This window comes from Triticum aestivum, chromosome 3D (assembly GCF_018294505.1).
Source record: "Triticum aestivum cultivar Chinese Spring chromosome 3D, IWGSC CS RefSeq v2.1, whole genome shotgun sequence".
NCBI lineage: Eukaryota > Viridiplantae > Streptophyta > Magnoliopsida > Poales > Poaceae > Triticum > Triticum aestivum.
The window spans coordinates 409,113,787-409,122,069 of NC_057802.1; positions in this window are offsets into that span (position 1 = coordinate 409,113,787).

An 8,283-nucleotide genomic window follows, 5' to 3' on the forward strand; every position below is an offset into this window, starting at 1 on the left:
GAAAGATTGCAGCATAATGAGAAGCTTTAAGGAGTCCATCCAGCGCCACCATGGCCCAAATGGCGGATCAGGGTCCGGTTCTCATGGTCCGGGTCATGGCGGTGGCGGTTCAAATTTCGGATTTCAGGGCCATGGTAGCCAGGGTGGGTATAATCAGCAGAGTAATCAGGGGAATCAACAGCAGCAGCAGTCTGGTTATTAGAGCAACCCGAAGCAGTTGAATAGTGGGCAGTATCATGTCTTCACCACTAGCTTATGTAAGCGGGATCAGAAGCTTCATAAGAGGGCCGTGAATGCGGTTGAGCCGGCGGTGCCACGTTATTTGCGGTGGTCACAGCAGCCTATTGTGTGGAGTCGTGAGGATCATCCGCCCCGGGTTGATAATCCGGGTCACCTGGCTCTGGTGGTGGCGCCTCAGGTTGGGGGTTATACATTTACTAAGGTGCTCATGGATGGAGGCAGCAACATTAACATACTTTATTATGAGACCTTCCGTCGCATGGGGCTCACTGATAAGAATCTTAAGCTGCCAAACACTATTTTCCATGGTATGGTACCGGGTAAGTCAGCCTTCCCAGTGGGTAAGATATCTTTGGAAGTTTCCTTTGGAGATGAGCATGATTCCAGGTCTGAAACTTTAACCTTCGAAGTGGTCAAGATCAAGAGCCCTTATCATGCTCTGTTTGGGCGGCCGGCTTATGCTAAGTTCATGGCGAGGCCTTGCTATGTTTACTTGCAACTTAATATGCCGGTTTACAAGGGCACCATCACAGTGCATGGGAGTCGCAAGGTGGCCCTGGAGTGTGATGAAGGTGATGCGGCTTATGCTGAATCGGTTTGTGCAACGGAGGAGTTGAAATTTTACAAGGATAATGTTGACCCGGCAGACATGACGTCCTTGAAAAAGCCAACCACAGAGCATGATCCTTTGTTAAAGTTTAAATCGGCAGATGATACTAAATTGGTCGACTTCGTCCCTAGCGACCCATCTAAGCAGTTCAGCATCAGCACTAATCTGGATCCGAAATAGGAAAGCGCGCTCATCGAGTTCATCTGTGAGAACCGGGACATCTTTGCATGGAAGCCTTCAGACATGCCGGGTGTACCGAGGGAACTCGCTGAGCACACTCTTAATATTGATTTGAAGTTTAAGCCGGTCTAGCAATTTCTTCGCCGATTTAACGGGAAGAAGCGGAAGGCCATTGGTGAGGAAGTGGCCCGGCTCTTGGCAGCCGGGTTGATTGTTGAAGTTTTCCATCCTGAGTGGTTGGCTAACCCGGTGCTGGTACTCAATAAGAATGGCACCTGGCAGATGTGTGTGGAATACACGGACTTGAACGAGGCTTGTCCGGCTGATCCGTTTTCTCTCCCTCGTATTGATCAAATCATTGATGCTACGGCGGGTTGTGAGCGTTTGAGTTGTTTGGATGCTTATTCTGGTTATCATCAGATCAAGATGGCAGTTAAGGACCAGGAGAAGACAGCTTTCGTTACTCCGTTTGGAGCCTTCTGCTATGTGTCTATGCATTTTGGGCTCAAGAGTGCCCAGGCGACCTATCAGCGGTGTGTGCAAAATTGCCTTCACAATCAGATTGGGCGCAATGTTCATGCTTATGTAGATGACATTGTGGTGAAGTCAAGAGAGAAGGAGACCCTGATTGATGATTTGAAGGAGACGTTTGACAATCTCCGGGTCTACAAGATGATGCTTAACCCGACGAAGTGTGTCTTTGGTGTACCAACATGCAAGCTCTTGGGCTTTCTGGTTTCCAACAGAGGGATTGAAGATAACCCGGAGAAGATCAAGGCCATTACTTCGTTGGCTAAGCTGGCGTGTGTTAATGATGTTCAGCGTCTGGCGGGTCGTATTGCGGCTTTGAGCCGGTTCATAAGTCGGTTGGGTGAGAAGGGTATTCCCCTTTATCAGATGATGAAGAAGACGGATCACTTTGTTTGGAGTGATGCTGCTAATCAAGCGTTTGAGGATCTGAAGAAACAGTTGGCTGAGCCACCCGTGCTTGCTGCCCCTATTGATAAAGAGCCCCTGTTGTTATATGTGGCTGCTAATAGCCGGGCCGTCAGTGTAGCCATTATGGTGGAAAGGAAAGAGGCAGGCAACGAGTACCCGGTTCAATGGCCGGTTTACTATATCAGTGAGGTGCTTATTGAGTCCAAGCGGAGATATCCACACTGGCAGAAGCTCGTGTATGGGGTCTTCATGGCAAAGTTGGAAGCTGAAGCAATACTTCCAGGGTCATCCTATTACTGTGGTCAGTTCTGCTCCTTTGGGGGACATCATCCAAAACAGAGAAGCCACATGACGAGTCGCCAAGTGGGCCATTGAGCTTGGACCTCATGGTCTGAAGTATGTGCCTCGCATGGCCATCAAGTCACACGCACTAGTGGATTTTATCAATGACTGGACAGAGTTGCAGGCGCCTGAAGAAAAATCGGATAACACATACTGGACTATTCGCTTTGATGGATCCAGGCAGTTGGAGGGCTCGGGGCTGGAGTTGTCTTGACTTTCCCACGAGGTGACAAATTTTCTTATGTTCTCCGGCTAATGTTCCCCTGTACTAACAATGCAGCTGAGTATGAGGCCTTGCTCCATGGTCTTCAGATGGCTAAAGAGATGAACTTAAGCCGGGTGAGGTGCTTTGGCGATTCAGATCTGGTGGCTCAGCAAGTTTCTGGTACTTGGGATTCTAAGGATCCGCTCATGGCGGCTTATCGGCGAGAGGTTGATGCCATTGCAGGTCACTTCAAGGGTTATCAAGTTGAGCATATTGATCGAAGGAAGAATGAGGCGGCTGACAACTTAAGCCGGCTAGGGTCTCAGCGTAAGGCGGTGCCACCTAACACGTTCCTGCATGTTCTACTCAACCCTTCGATCAAATTAACTACGGAAGAGGACCTCACTGTTCCTGACCCGGAAGCACAATTGGTGGTGGCTCTTCATGCTATTCCTGATTGGATGGTTCCTTATTTGGGTTACATGACCCGGGGTGAGTTGCCAGAGGATGAAATCTTGGCCAAACAGATAACCCGGCGGTCTAAGTCAATGTCAATTGTTAATGGGGATTACACCATCGTAGTGTCACAAGGGCGTTTCAGCGTTGTGTCCCTCGTGAAGAGGGCTGTGAGATTCTACGAGAGATCTGTCGGATCACAAGTTCCGGCAAAACCCTTAAGGTTCGAACACTGGGGTGCGCACGAAGATCTCTCTCTCTCTCTTTAGCTCGCACGCTCAACGATCTCACGGCCTAGCTCAACGAACCCGAAGAACTAGGGACACAAGAGTTTATACTAGTTCGGGCCACCGATGTGTTGTAATACCCTACTCTAGTGAGGTGTGGTGGATTGCCTCTTGGGCTGGGGATGAACAGGTACAAGGGAAGAACAGCCTCCTGAGGAGAGGTGTTCTTGTGCTCGATGAGCTGGTGTGGTGAGGAGAATGATCGTCCCCCGACTATGGTGGTGGCTAGTCCTATTTATAGTGGCCCTGGTCCTCTTCCCAAATATTGAGCGGGAAGGGATCCCACAACGGCCAAGTTTGAAGGGGGACAGCTAGTACAAGCTATCCTGACAAAAGTAGTCTCCGCCTGCCAAAGGCTCTGGTGGTGACGCCGTCCTGGGCTCCATGGTGACCTCCGTCCTGCCGTCCTGCTGGTCTTGGTCTTGTTGCACTGATATGGAAACCTTTGCCTGATGCCTCGGAGCTCCTCGCCTGCGCCTGCTTCTTTAGCTCCAAAGAGGGAACGAGTACGCTGCGCGCGCAGGCGCCCGGCTGGTCATGGTCGTCATGGCTTGCGTCACAGGAACCTCGCGAGGTGCCCCTTGCCTTGATCTCTCCGCCCCTCACGAGCCAGCCTAGTGAGGCTGCCCAGAGGAGGTCTTGTGTCATCCGCCTCGCGAGGCTTGGCCCCTCGCGAGGGTCTTGAGTGTTTGCTGGTGAAGATGGGCCGTACAGGGCCTCTGGTGGAGCCACGCTGCGGGCCGCAGGCAGGCAAGTCTGGGGACCCCCGTCCCTGAACGCTGACAGTAGCCCCCGAGCCCAAGGCGCGCTCGGACTTGGCTTTGAGGCGAAGCCAAAGGGCAATTGCAGAGCGCTGCGGGGCCCCCAGCCTGCAGCCTCAGTTGACGCGTGCCGACTGACGGGACATGGGCGTCTCCGCTTCCCCATGCTGCCTCGGCAACTGCCTGACTTGACGAGTCCCTGCTACATGCAAAAAGGGGTCATCATTACCTGAGATTGTGGAGGTCGTCGGTTGGCCTCCTCAAGGCTATAAATGAGGAGGCGTGCGGGGCCCCTGTTGCCCATCTCTTCCTCCATTCTGCCTGCTTCTTCTTCTCCTTTGCTCCACCGTATCCTTTCATAAATGGCGCCGGTGAAGAGGTTCTCGGCCGCACAGAAGGGGAAGGCTCGCCAGGAGGGGCCCGGCTCTCCTCCGCCCAAGAGGGGGCGCGGTCGCCCGCGGAAGGACGCCGCAACCCCTACCATGGCCCCTCACGGCCGCGGCGAAGCCTCCTCGCGCGGTGGGAGCCGTCCGGGTCGTGGCAGCCCCACCGATGAAGTGAGGCGCACCATGGTTGCGCGGCCCCCGGCCACACTTCCACTCGGTGGAGGTGCTGCCGGAGTTCATCGAGTGGTCGGAAAACCCAGCCGGCACCTGGCTTCAGCTACCGCGCTTCTTCGCCGGCGATCTGCCGGCCACGGGTCCAGGAGGTCTCTGGCTGCAGGCGGACGGCTGCAGCAGCAAGGCTTCGTGGGTCACGGTGGAGGTCTCCGTCGTAGGCAACACAGCCTTGGCCCGCAGCTGGCAGACGTTTGCCCGCGCGCGCGGCCTAGGAAGGCGGTGCACCCTCCACTTCAAGTATGACGGGAACGCGACCCTCTACGTGAGGGTATTCGGGGAAGATGGTCGCCGCGTCGGGTGCTGCCCCGAGGACAGCGACGTCGGCGAGGTGCTCGGCCTTGGCGACGGTCGTGACGAGGGTGAAGGTGGACTCGTCCTCGCGCCGGCCATGGCTCATCCAGCTTTGGTGACTCTTCCTCCGACGATAGCTCCAGCATCGGCGGTTATGACCAGCCGCCACGCCGCTGTGCCTGTTTCGAGGGCGGTAGCGGGTGGTACCGTCGCCGCGCCCCCGTGAAGCGCGAAGAGGAGTCTGGCTAAGTCCAGGAGAGCGCCAAGGGTCCATCCTCGTGAACCACTGCGGGGGCGCGTAGCTTTTATTTTGTTCTTTTCTTTCTTCCTGCAAAAGAAACAAGTGTGGGGCCTTGCAATGAACTGTGATTTCCAAGTTGCTATGTTATGTTTATCGTTCCGGTGTCGCGCTGTTATATCAGTGTTTTGTGTAGGCATGCAGAGATGACTTAGCTTGACGTGTCTTGAAGTAGCTCCCGCCTCGTGAGGCGCGCGTTTCCCAGTACCTGGTGAGACCCCTCGCCGTTGGCTTGGGAGGCGTTGGAGAACTGCAAAAATTTGTCAGGAAACTCTTATTCCTCCTAGCCCAAGTCCTGGGCGCAGCCGGCCATGACGCAGTGCTTCGCATCGCGGTACCCGAGGGGCACGGATCAAGGGAGGAGCGCCACCTTGCGAGCTCGAGCGAAGGTGCCTCGCGAAGAATAGAAAAAATGCTCGTGAGTGCACCTGTTCAGCCCCTCACGGGGCATGCGAGGGAGAGTTCGGGCTAAAACAAAGAACCAAGGGAAGAACAGAGGAAAAAGAAGATCGAACCAAGACGACAAGAAACACCAGAATGCAAACTTCCATTAAAAGGGGCAGCCAACCACAGAAAGCAAATGAAAAGCCGCGTCCGGCACCTAGTCTAGTCTTCTCACCAGCGCGGAGCTAAGTGCTGCCACTAGGATGTGGGAGGGAGCCCCCGAGGCCCGAGGGCGGCACTCCTGAGACTCCGGGGCATGTACAGCCCCACTCATTATTACGTGAGAGTGTCACGAGCGGAGACCTTCACAGGCACGGGGCCTTGCTTCATGGGTAGAACTTCCGGAGGTGCTGGATGTTCTAGGCGTTCTCGATGGGGATCCCGTCCTGCGTCTCCAGGCGCGCGTCACCAGGCCTGGAGACGTGGGCGACCCGAAACAGGCCCTCCCACATGGGTGAGAGCTTGTGCAGCCCGTCCCTGGAGAGCACCCGCCTCAGGACGAGATCACCCACTTCGAGCGTCCTGGAGCGGACGCTGCTGCAGTGGTACCGTCGCAGCGCCTGCTGGTACCTTGCGGCTCGGACCGAGGCTTCACGACGGCGTTCCTCCCCCAGCATGAGGTCCATCCCCCGCATGGCGTCTTGTTGCGTTTCGTCGAACGCCAAGACCCGTGCGGAGCGATGCCTGACCTCGTGAGGGAGAACCGCTTCTGCTCCGTAGACGAGGAAGAACGGGGTCTCGCCTGTCGGCTTGGTGGTGGTGGTGCGGATGGACCATAGCGTGGACTGGAGCTCGTCGTGCCAGCCCCTGCCGCAGGCCTCGAGCTTCTTCTTGAAGGTCCTGGTCTTGAGGCCCCTCAAGACTTCCGCGTTGGCGGGTTCGGCTTGGCCATTGCTCCTGGGGTGCGCCACAGAAGCATAGCAGATCTGTGTTCCAAGGTTAGCACAATACGTTTTGAAGAGATTGCTAGTGAACTGTGAGCCGTTGTCGGTGATGATGCGGTTAGGGACCCCAAACCGGCTTACGAGGCCCTTGATGAACTTAACTGCTGACCCAACTAGGATGGTGCGGACGGCTTCCACTTCGCCCATATGGTGAACTTGTCGATGGCGACGTAGAGGTAGCGGTAACCTCCAGGCCCTCGAGGGAATGGGCCTAGGATATCCAGCCCCCAGACCGCGAATGGCCATGAGAGCGGGATAGTCTGGAGGCCCTGAGCTGGCTGGTGGATCTGCTTGGCGTGGAATTGTCAGGCCTCGCAGGATTTCACCAGCTCGGCCGCGTTGTTGAGTGTCGTGGGCCAGTAGAACCCACTGCGGAAAGCCTTGCCAACCAGGGTGCGTGAAGACGAGTGGTGCCCGCAATCTCCGCCGTGTATGTCAGCCAGCAACTCATTCCCCTGCTCCCTAGAGATGCATCATAGAGAAACATCATTTGGTCGCTTCCTGTATAGCTCACCATCCTGGATGCAGTACGCCGTAGCCTGCCGGGCCACGCGCTCCGCGTCCTCTTCCTTTTCGGGCAATGTGCCTTGCATCAGGTATGCCTTGAACTCCTCGGTCCAGCACCCCTCCTGAGGCTCGAGCGCTAGGAGCAGACGCGCTCCTGAGGTCGGGCCGCAGGCGGGGGCTCCCGAGGCCGGTGGCTGGGGGAGTTCCTCCTGAGGTGGCGCCGGTTCCGCAGGCGGAGGTGCTGCCGGAGGCTCGAAGAGTCGTTCCTCAAAGACGTCGGCTCTTGGGGCAGGCGCCTGGACACCCTCTTGGCGATGTCGTCGGCCTCCTTGTTGGTGCGACTTGGCACATGTTGTAGCTCCAGGCCCAGGAACTGCTTCTCTATTTTGCGTACCTCTGCGAGGTATGCCTCCATGTGCTCATCCTTCGGCTTGTACACCTTGTTGGAGAAGTTGATGAGGAGCTGCGAGTCACCCCTGATGGTGAGGTGTTTCACCCCCAGGGCCACTGCAGCCTTAAGGCCGGCGATGAGGCCCTCGTATTCTGCGATGTTGTTGGAGACCTTCTCGCCCCGCTGGAAGCAGAGCTGCACGGCATAGTAAAGCTTGTCCTGAGTGGGCGAGATGAGCACAGCTCCAGCCCCCGCGCCCTGGTGTGTGAACGCGCCGTCGAAGTACATGACCCAGCCATCTGGCACTTTACTCCCTGGCGAGAGGGATCGGTTCTCGCCTGCTTCGAGTTCCGGGGTGTCGGTCCATTCTGCCACGAAGTCGGCGAGCGCAGCCCCCTTGATGACCCTGGTTGTGCTGAACTCCAAGTCAAACGCTTGCAGCTCGATGTTCCATTCAGCAACTCTTCCCGCATCATTAGGGCTCCTGAGCACTCTCTCCAGCAGGTAAGCCGAGACGACCTTGATGGGGTGACCCTGGAAGTAGTGGCGCAGCTTGCGCAAGGCCACCAGGAGCGTGAGCAAGAGCTTCTGAGGCATGGGGTATCGTGCTCTCGCATCTCATAGCACCGTGCTGACGAAGTACACCGGGTGCTCGACGAGGGCAAGAGAGCTGACAGAGTCTTTGGCTCCCGAGGGCTGAGGTGTTTCCTGTGGATCTCCGGCTTCAGGGGCTTGACGACTTGTCAGGGCAGCCGCTGCCTCAGGAGC